Source organism: Bos javanicus, chromosome 29 (assembly GCF_032452875.1).
Source record: "Bos javanicus breed banteng chromosome 29, ARS-OSU_banteng_1.0, whole genome shotgun sequence".
Lineage (NCBI taxonomy): Eukaryota > Metazoa > Chordata > Mammalia > Artiodactyla > Bovidae > Bos > Bos javanicus.
The window spans coordinates 40,065,770-40,084,677 of NC_083896.1; the positions used below are offsets into that span (position 1 = coordinate 40,065,770).

An 18,908-nucleotide genomic window follows, 5' to 3' on the forward strand; every position below is an offset into this window, starting at 1 on the left:
CAGTAGAAACTCTGTATTCTGATAATTTTCCAAAGCAACTCCCCTTGGACACTGATGGAGGTAGAGATTTTATGAAGAGATGGGTATATCTTATCAGATCCATTAGTGGCCTAATGAATAGAATAGTGAATTCGCTCAGTCGTGTCCGATTCTTTGTGACCCTGTGGACTGTAGCCTACTAGGCTTCTCCATCCATGGGATTCTCCAGGCAACAATACTGGAGTGGGTTACCATTTCCTTCTCCAGGGGATCTTTCTGAACCAGGGATTGAACCTGAGTCTCCTGCATTGGAAGCAGATGCTTTAACCTCTGAGCCACCAGGGAAGCCCCTATTAGTGGCCTAGAGGGGACAGTTTGGGCAGGTCAGAGCATATATAGCCAGGAGCTCCCGGCAACCTCTGCATGCTAAGAACCCAATTGTTTCTGAGCACTTTGGACCCTTGAAAGAACCATGAAGTGGCTTGGGCTCCTTGGGCTGGTGGCCCTCTCAGAGTGCACAGTCATGTTAGTATGGGGACTATAAGTAGCATCATCTTTTTCTCTGGGATTTTTTTCCTCTTTCTCTTATTCTTTTACCCATCAGGGTTTAAAGAGAATGTAATCATTCCCTGACAGTCTTACAGTTCAAATTTCACTTATTGATAAGAACCTTGCCATTGGCAGCTGGGGCCCAAGGTTTTTGGGGTAGGCTTGCAGAATTGCACAACTCTGGGGGTGCAGTCACATCATGACATATGTGGAAATGGCACTCCTTGGAATTGCTCAGTGCACAACCTGTGCGACTGGAGGTATGGTCCTGTGGAATAGCATTTCTCTTGCATTTGTTTCTAGCTCTTCTTGTTTCCCTTTCTCCATTTCTGTGTATATGTGTCTGTATCATCATCTCCGTGTCTATCTCTCCATCTCTCTGGATGTCTCTGTGCATGGAGAACTCTCTGATTTCTTTTTTCTATTCTAATTCTTCCTTACTTCTCTAGCTTCTTTATTGCCCTAATTTATTTCCCATCTCCTGGCTTCCTCTCCTACTCCTCTCTTCTGCTTGAGCCCCAGAGAAAGATCAGAAGTACTACTTCTGATCTTTAAATTCTGATCTCTAAATAGCAGTGTGACCACAGCCAAGTCACAAACTCCTTGCATTTCAAATTCCTCCCTTGTAAAAAAGAGGATGATAAACCCACTTCTACCTTATTCCCTGTATTTCTTTGAGAAAGATACAGTAGGATGGCCACAGCTATGGTAAGTCACTGTTGAGACTTCATATATATCAAGAATATTACATCCCTCATTTCACTTAATAACCAAACATTCTATATTGGTGGGGTAGAGATTATTGCATTCTACCTTTTACCACTGGGGAAACTGAAGCTTCAATTGTTCATAAAAATGGAAAATACACTGCCATTACAATACCACGCATGACAGTCATAGTATAACAGACACCTGACTGCTGCCCCTTCTTTGCTTCCATTTCCCCATGCTTGGTGAAAGAATCCTGCTAACAAAGATGAAGACCATGCAAGACACTGTCCCAGAAAAAAAGTGCTGAAAGATCTCCTGGAGAAACACGCTTACAGACTGTCCCACAATTCCACCAATGACCCAAATTCACTTCTCACCCCCTGAAAAACTTGCAGGATGTATTTGGGGAGGATGGTGCTCCACAGCGCCCCCTGGTGCTCTGGTCTAGCACTGAGGTTCACCTGGACTTTTCAGGTGGGATGTTTGGGGCTCCTGCAGGAGGCAGAGACGGTGGGGAACAGGGACCCCATTCCCAGAGGAAAAGACATTCTCATCCTCAAATCTTGGTCTGTGTTTACTGGGACAAACAATGACCAGGTGGAGGTAAACATCCATTTCTGTGTCAAAGTTGTGGCATTAGTTTCAAGGAGACTGTTATTTCTGAACCAAGTGATCCATTGAGTTACAAATGAAGGGTGAGCCATGTCTGATCAAAAGCAAAGCTAACCGCAAATCAACTATGAAACCCCGGGCAGAGGAAGTTCAGCCTTTGCAGATCCAAGAATGACACCATTAAAAAAAAAAAAAAAAGATACTGAACCATGGTGCTAGTGGAGACATAAGAGATGCAGGTTTGATCCCTGGGTTGGGAAGATACCCTGGGCATGGCAACCCACTCCAGTATTTTTTCCTGAAGAATTTCATGGACAGAGAAGCCTGGCAGGCCATGGTCCATAGAGTTGCAAGGAGTTGGACTTGACTGAATCACCTTAGCACGCATATAGCATGTGATATATAAAAGTCTAATGCTATAGCTATTGATTTGAAAAATGTCTCCTATCTTCTTCCAGAATATGCAGGTCACCCTGAGACATAGGCAAAGAGTAGATAGATGTCAAATGAAAGGGCCACCTGCACAGTATTGACAGGATATGGTCTCAGTTTAGAGAAAGTGGCCCAGGGTGACCCCCAGGAGGACCACCTGGACAAGGCTGTGTTCATGCTGAACGTGAGGAGGAGGCTGGAGTGTTTCTCAAATGAATGCACTAGTCTGAGCAGAGGCTGTGAGATGGGGGACAGGTGGAGGGGGTGGAGGGTTGGAAAGTGATTTTACAAGACATGGGAAACCCAGCAGGAGGCAGTACTCCAGGAATCAGAGGTGGCCAGGCAATGAGGTCTGCCCTAACCACCAACCTCCGGCCCCTGTAGTTCACCTACCTTGGAAAAATCACCATTGGAATACCTCCTCAAGAGTTTCAGGTCATCTTTGACACTGGCTCATCTGACACGTGAGTGGCCTCCATCTACTGTGACAGTCCAGGTTGCTGTAAGTACCACCCCAGCCCCAACCATCCCAGACTCCCCATCCCACCTCCTTCTCCATCCTTGGCACCTGACACACTCATCTCTTTTGTCTCCAGCTGCACTATTTCACTTCAACCTGAATGCATCCAATACCTTCCACCCCTCAAACCAGTCTATCAACCTCATCTACGGCTTTGTGTGGATGACGGGAGTTCTTGGCTATGACACTGTTTGGGTAAGTTAGAAACAAGGAGCTGAGTCAGGACAGGCTTTGAGAGTGACTACTGCTCACAAAACAGACACAGGACCAGATGGCAAAGCCCTTCCTTCTGAAAGTCCCTTAGTGACTGGCTGTCTGCCCCTCAGACCTGTCCCTGGAGAAATAGCACCTCTGTTGACACACAACCTCCCAGAAAGGCCAACGCAGAGAGTGGATTAGGGTGTGGACTTGCAGCTCCTTTGCCCATAAGCAGCTCAAGGTTCATTTTGCTGGAAGCAGGGAGAGAAGGGGAGAAGCACCCACATTTATTCTTAGACTATGCCGGGCACATTCATGGTAATAACTTATTTAATCCTACAACAATCCCACATAGCAGGTACTGTGATTAGCTCCATGATACAGGCAGGTAAGAAAACTGAAGTTCAGAGAGCAAGGACCTTGCCAAAGTCACACATCTGGTAAGCAATGGAGCTGGGCTGGCCAGTCAGGCCAGTCAAGCAGGTGTGGAGTGTTTCAAGAGAGGATAAAACTGATCTGGGGCCACTGGGGGCAGTTCAGGGCTTCAGTTATCCACACAGGGAAATAGGGAGCCACATATGCGGGTGGGGCCTGATAAATGGGTTCTCACTCTGGGGGACCATTGAGAGTCTAGTAAAAACTATGGCCTGTCTCCCCCAAAGTACCTATTTTCCCTCTCTATCTCTCAGTCACTCACTCTCTACCTCTCTCCCTCACACACACACACACACACACACAGGCCCAAACCTCTCCAAAAGTATGTTTCCCAGGCAGAGTTTTCGTAAGAATGATGCCTGTATACAAGAACATTGTATAATGGGCTTCTGTCTTCCGGGGCAGATACAGAACCCACAATACATTACAATGAATGAATGAGGTCCATTTCTGTCATCAGATCACAGTGATGCCAAAGAGAAGGCTACCCTTGTCTCTGTACATTTTGTCCTCAGGTGGGAACCACTGGGTCCTGTCCTGAGTCTTTGGTTGCCCCATCTGTACAGAAGGCATGAGGCCAATTTGACTCACACAGATGGTGTTTACAGGAGTAGTTGGTGTTGGTTAAAATCCACATCCCCACACCAATGGAACCCGAATTCCTGTCCCAGCTGGGTCTAACAGTCTGAAGTCAATGCAGGACATAGTCAGGCCTCAGTTCTTCTCTTCAGTGTTAATGGCATCTCCTCCCAGTCTCACTTTCCAAGCCTTTACATAGGAACACTCTCCTCTCCCACAGATTGGGAACCTTGTCATCGTGAACCAGACATTTGGCCTGAGCAAGGTGTACAACAGACCCGTGGAATCCCAACCTGTTGATGGCATCCTAGGCTTGGGCTATCCTAACTTAGCTGTCAAAGGAAGCGCCCCCATCTTAGACAACCTGAAGAAACAAGGAGTCATTTCTGAGCCTCTCTTTGCCTTCTACTTGAGCACATAAGTCTGAGCTGGACAAGCCGTGTCTCCAAGTTAACTGTAAGATTCTTTCAGCTGCAAGAAAAGTTATAGACAACCTGATCCAGAATATTCCTGAGAGATAGTCTATGCAAGGAGAAATGCTGCCCTAGGGACCCACCTGGCCCCATCACTTGTTTTTGCCAAGAAAATTTTTTTGGAACACAGCTATGCTCATGGGCTCAAGGGGAGCAGTTTGGTCCAGAAGGGCTCAGGGAAGAGGAAGAGCAATAGGAGGTGTCAGGAAATGGGTTGGAGAAACAGGTAACTCGGTTTGCTGGTAGATTTGATATGGAAGATAGGTGAAAGATGGTGAGAATGTTCCCTTCAACTAACAGTTCACCAGGAGCCCAGACCAGTGACTGAATTTTCATGGAGTCAGTGCAAAATAAACATGTGGGACCCCTTGTTCAAAACATACTAGGAATTTCAAGGCAGGGAGAGCAGAGGTGGGGCCCTGCTGAGTACAGGGCTTCATAGACAGCATAGGTCACAGGCAGGTGAAGCCAAACCTAGTTGACCCTGAACCCGAGTCCTTACCACCCTGGGGCCTTGGTCTTTCTGAAAAATGACAGGCAAAACAAGGAGGGGTGCTAGACCCCTCCAGCATGGTTCCTCTGAGGGTATCTGTAAGAACTCAGGTCACTGGAGGGGACCAGGCCCTCTTCAGAAGGCTGGTGGTCAAAGCCAAGTTGCTCAGATTCCAACCTCTTCAGTGGCACTCATTAGATGGTGACAGACCTGAGTCAGGTACTCAATCCCTCTGAGCCTCGATTTCTGCATCTGTAAATGGGGACCACAGTAGTGCCTCTGATGGGTGGGTAAGCACAGCCCTCAAATAGTTCCTGGTGTTACTGTCCTCATGGTGCTCCCCTCTTTCCTTCTCTCGACAGCCAGAAAGAGAACGGCAGCGTGGTGATGTTTGGCGGGGTGGACCACTCCCACCACAAGGGAGAGCTCAACTGGATACCAGTGTCATGAGCCGGCTTCTGGCAGATAGCCATGGAGCGGTAAGCCTCTCCCTCTGAGGACCACCCCAAGTGATGCTCCCACATGTGCACAAGGACACAGGCAGACACACACAAGTGCACACACAGACACAGTCACACACAGACATACACACCCAGAAAGACACATAAAAACACATATGGAAACACATTTAAATACACACATGTAAACACACAGAGGCACACAGATACACACAAACAGACACACACACACACACACACAGAGGGAGACGTATAGACACACCCACAAACAAGCAAACACAGATACGGACACCATCCACGGGTTTAAAATCACCCCAGGCCTCCTGACCAGGCCTCTGGCCAGGGTCCTGAAAGGGTCCAGACAGGCCTGTGCAGCTGGGGGAGGCGGGAGGGGAGCACCTGCTGTGCTATGAGGTGGGGAGCAGGGTTTAGGACCCTATACTGTGATGAAAAGTTGATCAGGGAGAATCTCACCAGTCTGAACAGGGTTGTGTTAAGATGTCCAAATGACCAGGGCTACCTGGGAGGGCGGTACTTCTTAGCACACAGAACTGCCACTTGAAAAACAGAGCACGTCCTAGACAAACTGAGAAACCTGGCCTCCTCAGAAAGAAGCTCCACAGCAGTGGAGACAGGTTGGTTTCAGTGGGGAGAGGCTGTGACAGAGAGAATCAGGAAGCTGGGATCCAGGTGTGGCCTGAGAACAATGGGCAATAATCAATGGCATTCTGTGTGATACCCTCAGACACAGCTGATGTGCCCTTTTGCATCCCATGAGCTAACTTGGGCATCCTCTAACCACAGCCTCAGTCTGAGCCAGGTGGGGTGTTGCTAGGAGACAACATCTCCTGGGGAGCCTGTATCTCCCCCACCCCCTCTCTGAACATCTGCTTCCCCAGAGAACCTCCATCTTCTCTGTGTGGGTTGAACTATTAATGGTCAACACCAGATACAGGTTTTTGACTGTTCCTCATTCATTTCTTAATTCATTCATTCAAAAAAAAAATGCATCGTGCATCTGCTGTGCTCTGAGAGGCACTGGGGTCAAACTTGCCCTCTCATCTAGTAAAGCAGTCATACATGAAACAAGTCACATACATAGTGAATTACCACTTTGTTACTTGCTAGATACAAGGAAGGGTCTACAAAGAGTGAGCAAGACAGGAACCTGATCTAGTCTGGTGGGAAGACTCCCTGACAAAGTGACAATTAAGCCTAAACCTGGAAGATGAGGACAAATTAACGCAACAAAGGGTATGGTGGTTGTGTGGGAAGGGCAATGGTACATGCCCAGGCCCTGAGCCATGAAAGACCTTGGTGCATCAAGAAGTGCAAGGAAGTCAAAGAAGGTGACATGATCAGAGCAAAGGGAAACAGACTCAGGGAGAGAGCTGAAGCCCTGACTATTCAGGAGACATTCAGGGAGGCAGCAGTTGTAGGGGAGGCTACATAGTGGCCCTGGTGCCCGCTTTGTCCCACTGTCTCCCAGCATCTCCATGAACGGGACGGTGATTGGTTGTTCCTGTGGATGTCAGGCCATTGTGGACACCAGGACGACGATGCTGATTGGCCCAAGTAACATGGTGGCCAAAATCTGGAGGTTCATTCACCCCAGGCTCAGTGGGAAACCCGAGGTGAAGGGTCATGCCACAGGGTCCCTCTCTGGCTCTCCACACCCCAAGGATCAGCTGAAGCCAATCTCTCTCCCTATTCCTCTAACAGATTCAGGTTCCATGTGATGTCATCAGTAAGTTGCCTCCTATCATCTTCACCATCAATGGAATTGACTACCCTGTGCTTACATCCAGAAGGTGAGGGGCCAATCCTGGGGGCTGGTTCTCAGATGTGGAACTTGCAGGAACCCCTGGGCTGCTGCTGGGAGGAGGGCAGCCTCTGCAGGCCAAGCCACGCCATTGCAGATGCTGCTGAGCCCCTGTGGTTGGGCCACTGCCTCCCACAAAATCATCCACTTGAGCATAATGGACAGTCGGGGACATCCATCCTCCTGATATAAATGTGGAGACACTACCCCATCCAGGCCTGGCGAGGGGCACAAGGAGAGGGGAACACTAAGGGCCTCTGCCCTCAGAGACCTCCAATGCAACCAGAACCCTCAGATGCATGAACAAGGAAAGTCAGCTCTAGCAATCCCTGAAATAGGACATGTGACAAAGGCAGGGGAGTGACTGAGGACAGTCCCAGTGTGCTGTCCCACCCTAGTTTCCCTTTCCTTCTCAAAAGTGTCCTGGTTTAGATGATAAATTATATAGTTACCCCGGTCCTTGCTACAACTTCCCCTTGCTAAGCCCCAGGGCCTCCTCTTGAGTTGGGGTACCAACCCCTCTGTGGGGAGGTTGGATGCTAAGGTGAATAAAGCATGCACAGTGACTGCTCAGCCCCGGCACAGGGTGGAGGCTTCACATCAGCTCCCTGCGGGAGTTCAGAGCAGACTAATGGGCCAAAGAAGGCTTTGAGGAAGAGAGGGCATTTCAGGAATTCTAAAGCCCCAGCATCATGGAGGCATGAGGAGGCCCACTTGGGTACAGGCAAATCTACATTGATTCCATGCAAATGTACCCTCCCCTTGAGGGATCTGCAAAGGAGTGCTGGGTCAGATTAGTGGATGCGGGCTACCCCAGGGGAGTACCATAGTAAGTCATCCAGCCCAGCCTGGAGTGGCCAGGGCGGCTTCCTAGAGGCCTGAGCATGGTACAAAGAACCAGGTGTGGGCACTGCTATTGAAAATGGAGAGCCAACAATGACCTCCTCTGAGGCACCGGTGTAGCTCTGCCCAGTGTGATGTGGCGGCCTGGATGGGAGGGAATTTGGGAGGAGAATATCTGCATGTGTATGGCTGAGTCCCTTTTGCTGTCCACTGGAAACTATCACAGTATTGTTAATCGACTATACTGCCATACAGAATAAAAATTTTAAAAAGAAAACACAGGTTATGGGGAAGGGGGAAAAGAACAGGCATTCTCTCCAGAGAAGACAAAGAGCAGGGGTGGGAAGGAACGAAGCAGTAGAGTATGAGGGGAATTACCAGCCATTTTTGTTCTTTTTTTTTTCTCACAAATTTTATTGATTTACAAAATACAGTTGATTTACAATGTTATGTTAATTTTTGTTATGCAGCAAATTCACTCAGTTACATGTATATATTTACATTTTTTCCATATTCTTATCCACTATGGTTTATCATAGGATACTGAATATAGCTCCTTGTGCTCTACAGTAATACTTTGTTGTTTATCCATCCTCTGTATATTAGTTTGCATTTGTTGATCCAAAGCCCCAATTCTCCCCTCCTTCTGTCCCTTCCCTTATGAAAACCACTCTACCTGAGCCCTCTTGTTCTGGGATGGGCCCCCATTTCTGCACCTGCAGAGAGCTGTGGAAAGACCCACTTGATTCTCAACAAAGGAGGGAAATAAAAGCAAGAAACTGCCAGCTCTGGATGTCGAAGGCAGTGACAGGTAAGGGCTCAGGCTGACTGGTGTGTATTTCTGCCTCCCCCAGATTTATGAGAACCTCTGCATTAGCAGCTTTGCAGGAGGCTCAGAAGGCTTTAAAGGGCCAGAGACCTGGGTCCCTGGGTGATGTCTTCCTGAGGTTGTATTTCTCTATTTTCGATCGGAAAAACACCAGGGTTGGCCTGGCTCCTGCAGTGTAAATGATGAGCTGCTTTAGGAGTCAATCAGGCCCACTCCAAACACACACTCACTCACACCAAGGGCACTCTGGCCCAAGGGAATAGGTGATGAGACTGTGTTTGTTGCTCTGCAAAATCCTATTCTCAGTTAAAAGTAAAGGATTTCATCTCAATGGGGCTGATACGAATGGATACCTCTCTTTGGGGTCGAGAAGGTGCATCATAACCAGGAACAATCTAGAATCAAGTCTCAACCACAAGTGAGAGGAGCCGAATTCCAACTGGCTTCAAGGAAAGAGGAGACTTATTGGAAGGACCCTGGGGATCTGGGACACAGGAACTAGAGTAAATCCAAAGATCGGTGATTGGATCCAAGAAATCAGAAGCCATCAAGCTCACTCTTTCTCTCCCTCGTTCTTTCCATTCTTTCATCTTTGATAATCTAAGCCGGAAAACTTTTTTCCCTCAGACTACTACACCTAGTGAGGGAGTCTGAAGGTGCCTACCACAGGGTTCTGTATCCATAAAGTATCTAACCCAGAAGGAAAGAAGTTCTGAAAAATCTGGTTACCACAGAGGTCTCTGATTGGTCCACCTCAGGTCATATATCCAGGCTGGACCAACCAGCCTGGCAGGGCAAGTGGTACTATGGCTTTACTTGATCACGTGGCCCTGTCCCGCCCCCATTGCCTCACCCCCTCACCCCACGTTGGGTAGAGAGGAGAAAGACATTATTTGGGGACTTAAGCTTTGGGTTTGCACTTTGGCTCCTCAGCTCTTTGCCTGTGTGACCTTGATCATGTCCCATAACCTCAGTTTCCTAATCCAGAAAATGGGTGTTGTGATGAATCCCCACCTGGGGATTGCATGTGTGCCTGGGATTGGCAAGTGGCCTGGGTGAGCAGGCCAAATATTAATTATTCTGCCTCCTGGGGGACAATCTGATGATTTCAGGGGACTCCTGACACCCACAGGGCTTAGTACTGAGTCAAGCAAATAACTGCTACTTCTGAACCATAACAGGGAATTCTGACTGAGCCAGGGCTTCTGTTTTCCTGGTTCCACAAGGAGCTAAAGCACAGGCTGATTACTCCCCTCCTCATCCTTACCAGTCAACCTGTCCTTGCCAACTACTTCAAGCCTGAAATCACACTGCAAAGAGAATTGTAAAGGCCTTTGGTTTCTTCTCAGTTTCCCACATCTCCTAGGGTAGCACAAGAAGCTGTTACCATGGCAGCCTGCACAGTTCAATCTCTGAGTGTTATATGGAACTGGACCCATTTCTCCCCTTGTGACAAAAACATCTGCGGTTGTCTTAGAAATCTTTCTAAGCTTTCTGTTTAATGAGGAAATATATGTTGACCTGATCAAGTTTCTCTTCCCAGGATAATTCCAGCCACACAGTCAAGTACCCAGACATTCAGTTGCCTAACTTCCCACAGATCAGATCAGATCAGATCAGGCACTCAGTCGTGTCCGAATCTTTGCGACCCCATGAATCGCAGCACACCAGGCCTCCCTGTCCATCACCAACTCCCGGAGTTCACTCAGACTCACGTCCATCAAGTCAGTGGTGCCTCATTCTCTGTCATCCCCTTCTCCTCTTGCCCCCAATCCCTCCCAGCATCAGAGTCTTTTCCAATGAGTCAACTCTTCGCATCAGGTGGCCAAAGTACTGGAGTTTCAGCTTCAGCATCATTCCTTCCAAAGAAATCCCAGGGCTGATCTCCTTCAGAATGGACTGGTTGGATCTCCTTGCAGTCCAAGAGACTCTCAAGAGTCTTCTCCAACACCACAGTTCCCACAGCATATGCCAAAAGCAAACCACCCACCCTGCACTTCTCACTTGGCCCAAAGCACTATCGAATTTACCTGCCTAAACAATCCCAAAAGTTGGCATGTGTGCCCCAGAAAAGAGACTTTCTTAGGTTTCTTTCTATGGATATTCTGGAGTTGGGATTAGAATTGAAGATGCCTTCATGGCCCCCGGTGCTTAATAGTTAAAACAGTGTGAAAGGCAGTGGAAACAGTTCAGGGCTTGAGAGTCTAATATTCTTCATTTAAATCCCAGCTATGTGACCTTGGGCAAATTATTCAGCCTCTGAATTCTTTTCTTCTTGGTAACAAGGAACTAACTCTACCAACCTCATCGGGTGGTTGTAAGAGTTTAACAAGAAATAAACATGAAAGTTTCTGGAGGTGCTAGAAAAATCACTAGACCAGCGCTAGATAGCACTAACTCATGCACTCTCACAGGTTTTGAAAATCTATTATTGTAAAATGCTGCCTGACAACCCTGAACTCTGAGAGAACAGGTCCTAGAAGACAGCAAAGGATGTGGCTTTCTATTTTTTTTTTAAGTATTTCATGTCCTGCCCCCCCCCCTTTTTTTTTGGTACATATACACAATGGAGTATTACTCAGCCATTAAAAAGAATACATTTGAATCAGTTCTAATGAGGTGGATGAAACTGGAGCCTATTATACAGAGTGAAGTAAGCCAGAAAGAAAAACACCAATACAGTATACTAATGGTTGTGGCTTTCTGAAACAGGCTCCAGACCAATCTGAACAAAGTTCCACAAACATAAGGGGGACCAAGGTGCCTGGTACAGTTCGAATAACAATGGTAAGTTAACAATAGAAGTTGTTATCAAGTTAAAGTTAAAGCTGACTTCCCTACATTTACTTTTGTCCACATTCTGCTCTGAAAATTCACCAGAAAGTTAGTCCCTTTTTTGTGAAAAACTTTTAGAGACTTGAAGGTTGGTCTTTATGCCCCCACCAAAATCTTGATTCTCCAGTGTAAAAAAGCCTCCAAAATATCTGCCCACATTCCCACTTCCCAGCCAGATGGATGGTTGGAAGCTAGTGGTCATGACCTCTTCATTCAGTGTCCAAATTCTTCCCCACCCGGTTTCTAGAGCTTCCAGATTCTCTTAAGGCACTTCCTTGCTCATAACATTTTTCATCTCTTCTATTCGTTGCTGTCTAGTCTTCACTTTTCATTCCTCTCCTCCATTAGCACAGTCTAAAATCTCTGTGATCTCCATCACACACAGCACAAATCCCACACTCTTGAAATTAGGCTTGACTGCCAAGCCCTCCCCACACCACCCTGGGAGGTGGTCTTGGATTCCATCTTCTACATGGGCCTGTGTATCATTAGTGCTGTTGTCCAGATTTTCAAGTCTTTGTCCTAAATTCAGGCTGTATCACACATCCATAACTCCCTCATAATTCACTGTAGCCCTGTGGCTTGTTATATAAAGCAGGTAGCAGTGATGCAGCTCACTCATGGCAAATGCTTTGATAGTGTCACTAGGAAAAAAAAAAAAACAGCACAAACTAAAAGTTGACAATTTTGTTTTATTTGGCAAACTTTCTGAGGACTTCAAGCCCGGGGGCATCCTCTCAGATAGCTCTAAAGGATTTATCTGGAAAAGTAAAGGAGGAGGCAAGAGACAGAGGAGTTTTTGCAACAAAAACCAGATAGTCAGAACATTAAAAAATTGCTGTTCATTAGAGAAGGTCAAATATCTCAGATTAAGGAATTTAAGCATTTTTCAATGTATGGGAAGATGCAAGAGCCTGGGTTCATTGAAATCATTTCTTTGATATGCACCTTAGCTGTCCAGGGAGTGTATTCACTTTCTTCTCATCCTGAGGCCCCTCTAGATACACAGCTGGCAGGGGGTCAGGTAGCTTCAGAGGCTGGGGGCTTGACAGAGGGCATCCTTTGCCATCCTGAATTCCTTCTGGGATGACCTTTATAGGCAGCTATGTGATAGCTGGGTGGATATAGCATCCTTGGTTTACTGATATGGCAGGCCACACTTTTCATTCACAATAGTCAGTGCATACATTGGCACATGCCCTTCCCCCTGCCACAGCAACCAGGGACACTGCAGATGGTGAAGCCTCCATCAGTCCTCATCTGCAGAAGTATCCAGTCAGAGCCCCAAACAACTTGTGATGGACAGAAAGATTTCACTTTGGGAACCCACCACTTGGCATGCGGAATCTTAGTCTGTGACCAGGATTGAACCCATTTTTGCAGCTGTGAAAGTTAAGAGTCTTAACTACTGGATGACCAGAGAAGTCCTGAGCTCCTATTTTTAAACTGTGCATTCTTTGTACCACTGCCCAGACTGCCCAGACTGATTGATATAATGTATCCCTTAGGGCTAAGCTTTCAAAGTGACTGACAATCCCTGGAGTTCAGTAGGATGTCAGTGCTGCCCTCTTTAATAGGCATTCCCTCTGCCCACACTCACTCAGCAATGTCCTTTATCCATGGAGACACAGCTCAGTAGCCACCTCCACCAGGAAGCCTTCCAATGTTTCACCCAAGGTGAGAGAGTTAAAGCTTAGGGCCCTTTAAGAAGGAGATGAACATTCAAGCCCATGCTTTCCTTAAATATACATTGTGCAACAATGTATCTTGCCTGAGAACTGATCTTTCTTTAGGTCTGGAACTAATCACAGAGCACAAAGTCTTACTCATGGAAATGCTTTTCTGAGGCTCTGTGTTAATGATCATAATTGTAACATATCTTGCCTGGAAACCAATTTCTCAAGACTTGTACCCCTGATTACACAGCCAACAGTATATCTCTCCCAGAGACCAGCCCAGAAGCCTGTCTCCTTAGTTAATCTTGTGCCAAAGTTATCTCAGGATATATGCCTTGGGAAAGGGTCTGGTGGAACTCTTACAACCTTGAGGTATTCTTTTTATCTATTCTCAGTAACCAGTTGAGAAGTATATAGTGAGTGGGTGAATCTGCTCAGTCATGTCCTACTCTTTGTCATACCATGGACTGTAGCCTGCCAGGCTCCACCGTCCATGGGATTTTCCAGGCAAGAATACTGGAGTGGGTTGCCATTTCTTTCTCCAGGGGATCTTCCCAACCCAGAGATCAAACCCAGGTCTCCTGCATTGCAGGCGGATTCTTTACCATCTGAACCACCAGGAGAAAAGTATACATGGCCTCGCTTAATAAACTAGTGAGGCGGGTACTCTCCTGCTCCCTTCTGATGTCTCTGTCAGAAGCTTTTTCTGTCACTTCCACTTTTAATAAAAATGTACACAAAGCTCTGAGTGACTGACTGTCTTTGGTCCTGGAGTTAAATCTTCTCCTTTGGAGACCATGAGTCTGGTGGCACCGTTCATCACATGCTATCAAAGGCAACTTTAGGCTTCAGCTTCCCAGGACTCCAGGAACATGTCTCCATTACAGGCTGCTCACATTTCTGTTCCGACATTTGGATTCCTGAACTACAAGGCCCTTGCTAGTCCATACAGGAAAAGCTGGCGCTCCAAGGATACATGCTCTGGAGGGAACAGGTTCATGGAGAAAGATTATGAACTGGGCTTCAGGCCATCTTCCCCCTGGGCAGTGTCTGTATTGTGGGCACAGTCTGAATGGTGTTCCTGCACTCCAGGCTCCATCTATGCAGGGAACATTTTCCGTGTTAGGCTTTGAGCGCTTTGAAGAAGTGTTCACTGAAAGAATGAATATCCTAAAAGATGAGATCCTTCCTCAGTTTCCCCCTCTATCCCCTACCCTCTTGTCTTCTCTGCATCACTGGCTGGTTCCCCAAGCCCAGGACTAGGAACAGCTGGAATTAGCAGTCAGACAAACCTGGATTCAAATCTTGGATCTATGACTCACAGGCCCTGTGGCCTCCAGGGAGATGCTTCAGTTCAGTTCAGTTCAGTCACTCAGTTGTGTCCAACTCTTTGCAACCCCATGAATCGCAGCACACCAGGCCTCCCTGTCCACCACCAACTCCCGGAGTTCACTGAAACCCACGTCCATCAAGTCGGTGATGCCATCCAGCCATCTCATCCTCTGTCGTCCTTTTTCCCTCCTGTCCCCAATCCCTCCCAGCATCAGAGTCTTTTCCAATGAGTCAACTCTTCGCATGAAGTGGTCAAAGTACTGGAGTTTCAGCTTCAGCATCATTCCTTCCAAAGAAATCCCAGGGCTGATCTCCTTCAGAATGGACTGGTTGGATCTCCTTGCAGTCCAAAGGACTCTCAAGAGTCTTCTCCAACACCACAGTTCAAAAGCATCAATTCTTTGGCGCTCAGCCTTCTTCATGGTCCAACTCTCACATCCATACATGACCACTGGAAAAACCATAGCCTTGACTAGACGGACCTTTATTGACAAAGTAATGTCTCTGCTTTTGAATATGCTATCTAGGTTGGTCATAACTTTCCTTCCAAGGAGTAAGCGTCTTTTAATTTCATGGCTGCAGTCACCATTTGCAGTGATTTTGGAGCCCTAAAAAATGAAGTCTGACACTGTTTCCACTGTTTCCCCATCTATTTCCCATGAAGTGATGGGACCAGATGCCATGATCTTCGTTTTCTGAATGTTGAGCTTTAAGCCAACTTTTTCACTCTCCACTTTCACTTTCATCAAGATGCTTTTTAGCTCGTCTTCATTTTCTGCCATAAGGGTGGTGTCATCTGCATATCTGAGGTTATTGATATTTCTCCCGGCAATCCTGATTCCAGCTTGTGCTTCTTCCAGCCCAGCGTTTCTCATGATGTACCCTGCATATAAGTTAAATAAGCAGGGTGGCAATATACAGCCTTGACGTACTCCTTTTCCTATTTGGAACCAGTCTGTTGTTCCATGTCCAGTTCTAACTGTTGCCTCCTGACCTACATATAGGTTTCTCAAGAGGCAGGTCAGGTGGTCTGGTATTCCCATCTCTTTCAGAATTTTCCACAGTTTATTGTGATCCACACAGTCAAAGGCTTTGGCATAGTCAATAAAGCAGAAATAGATGTTTTTCTGGAACTGTCTTGCTTTTTTGATGATCCAGTGGATGTTGGCAATTTGATCTCTGGTTCCTCTGCCTTTTCTAAAACCAGCTTGAACATCTGGAAGTTCACAGTTTGCGTATTGCTAAAGCCTGGCTTGGAGAATTTTAAGCATTACTTTACTAGCGTGTGAGAGGACATGCTTTCATTTCATTTCATTCAGTTGTTCAATCATGTCCGACTCTTTGTGACCCCATGAATCGCAGCACACCAGGCCTCCCTGTCCATCACCAACTCCCGGAGTTCACTCAGACTCACGTCCATTGAGTCAGTGATGCCATCCAGCCATCTCATTTCAGTTTCCTCATCTGTAAATTGGGGACAATCTCAAACTCTCAAGGTGCTCCTGAAAAGCATGTAGGGAAATGCAATCAGTGTCTAAGGTCTCCTTGAATGAATCAGGCCCTGTGCTTAGGACATTGGAGTGGCAAGGGAAGGTTTCCCTGAGGAGAAAGACATTTGAGATGATGTTGAATATTGAGAAGGAACCAGCCATGTAAAGAGTTGGGAGAAATTCAATGCAATCCCTATCAAGCTACCAACGGTATTCTTCACAGAGCTAGAACAAATAATTTCACAATTTGTATGGAAATACAAAAAACCTCGAATAGCCAAAGCTATCTTGAGAAAGAAGAATGGAACTGGAGGAATCAACCTGCCTGACTTCAGGCTCTATTACAAAGCCACAGTTATCAAGACAGTATGGTACTGGCACAAAGACAGAAATATTGATCAATGGAACAAAATAGAAAGCCCAGAGATAAATCCACGCACATATGGACACCTTATCTTTGACAAAGGAAGCAAGAATATACAATGGATTAAAGACAATCTCTTTAACAAGTGGTGCTGGGAAATCTGGTCAACCACTTGTAAAAGAATGAAACTAGAGCACTTTCTAACACCATACACAAAAATAAACTCAAAATGGATTAAAGATCTCAACATAAGACCAGAAACTATAAAACTCCTAGAGGAGAACATAGGCAAAACACTCTCCGACATACATCACAGCAGGATCCTCTATGACCCACCTCCCAGAATATTGGAAATAAAAGCAAAAATAAACAAATGGGACCTAATTAAACTTAAAAGCTTCTGCACAACAAAGGAAACTATTAGCAAGGTGAAAAGGCAGCCTTCAGAATGGGAGAAAATAATAGCAAATGAAGCAACTGACAAACAACTAATCTCAAAAATATACAAGCAACTCCTACAGCTCAACTCCATAAAAATAAATGACCCAGTCAAAAAATGGGCCAAAGAACTAAATAGACATTTCTCCAAAGAAGACATACAGATGGCTAACAAACACATGAAAAGATGCTCAACATCACTCATTATCAGAGAAATGCAAATCAAAACCACTATGAGGTACCATTTCACACCAGTCAGAATAGCTGCAATCCAAAAGTCTACAAGCAATAAATGCTGGAGAGGGTGTGGAGAAAAGGGAACCCTCTTACACTGTTGGTGGGAATGCAAACTAGTACAGCCACTATGGAGAACACTGTGGAGATTCCTTAAAAAACTGGAAATAGAACTGCCTTATGATCCAGCAATCCCACTGCTGGGCATACACACTGAAGAAACCAGAAGGGAAAGAGACACATGTACCCCAATGTTCACTGCAGCACGGTTTATAATAGCCAGGACATGGAAGCAACCTAGATGTCCATCAGCAGATGAATGGATAAGAAAGCTGTGGTACATATACACAATGGAGTATTACTCCGCCATTAAAAAGAATACATTTGAATCAGTTCTAATGAGGTGAATGAAACTGGAGCCTATTATACAGAGTGAAGTAAGCCAGAAAGAAAAACACCAATACAGTATACTAACGCATATATATGGAATTTAGAAAGATGGTAACAATAACCCTGTGTACGAGACAGCAAAAGAGACACTGATGTATAGATCAGTCTTATGGACTCTGTGGGAGAGGGAGAGGGTGGGGAGATTTGGGAGAATGGCATTGAAACATGTATAATATCATGTATGAAACGAGTCGCCAGTGCAGGTTCGATGCACGATACTGGATGCTTGGGGCTGGTGCACTGGGACGACCCAGAGGGAGGGTATGGGGAGGGAGGAGGGAGGAGGGTTCAGGATGGGGAACACAGGTATACCTGTGGCGGATTCATTTCGATATTTGGCAAAACTAATACAATATTGTAAAGTTTAAAAATAAAATAAAATTAAAAAAAAAAAAGAGTTGGGAGAAGAACATTACAGAAGGGGAAATAGCCACTGCAAAGGCCCAAGGTAACCAAGGTTAATAAATGGCTACTTTTCCACCTCCAATCTTCCTTCCACACTTGGAACTCAGCCACACGTCACCCACCCTGACCTCATCACATACTTCACTAGTGAGATACCAACAATGAGCCATCTCATCCTCCCCAGAAGAGAAACCCTGGAGCAGACACAGGGCTAAGTTGGCTCTGGGTCTTGGGGCCATGTAGGCAAGATAGTTATTACCAGGGGCATCAGGTGCAGGGGCACCACCAGTAACTGACCATCTCTGTATGCTTGTCCTCAGGGGTAGAAACTCCAGGGAACAGATAGAGCAAAGAAACAAGCAATCGCTCTTGTCTCATCTTGCCCTGTGTGATCCCGTGGCCCCCTGACCGCTCTGCTCTCTGGACAAAATCTCTTTCCTCTACTCCTTCTCCAAAGGTGGCCTGAGACCAGCATCAGCACCTGACCCTGTAGTCTGGTGGCTGGAAGTCCGTTCACAAATACTTTGGACACAGGAATGCCCAGCCTTGCCCTGTTTGTCCGTCCTTTTCCCCCAACAAGATCCATAAAGCAAAGTCCTCAAAGAACATGACTAGTTGCATCTCCTCTCAAGGACTTCAAAGCTACAAGCTCTTTTTTGAGCATCCAGAAGGGAACGCATCCTTTGCATCCAGACTTGTCTTAGCCCTACCAACCCCCCTCAGCCAGGGGTTTCCTGAAAAAGAGTAAGAC

The 18,908-nt window shown here is 46.4% G+C and overlaps 1 pseudogene; it reads left to right on the forward strand.

The window, feature by feature from the left end:
• Nucleotides 1-451: 451 nt before the first annotated feature.
• LOC133241870 (pregnancy-associated glycoprotein 2-like) lies at nucleotides 452-9,112 on the forward strand (annotated as a pseudogene).
• Nucleotides 9,113-18,908: the final 9,796 nt, after the last annotated feature.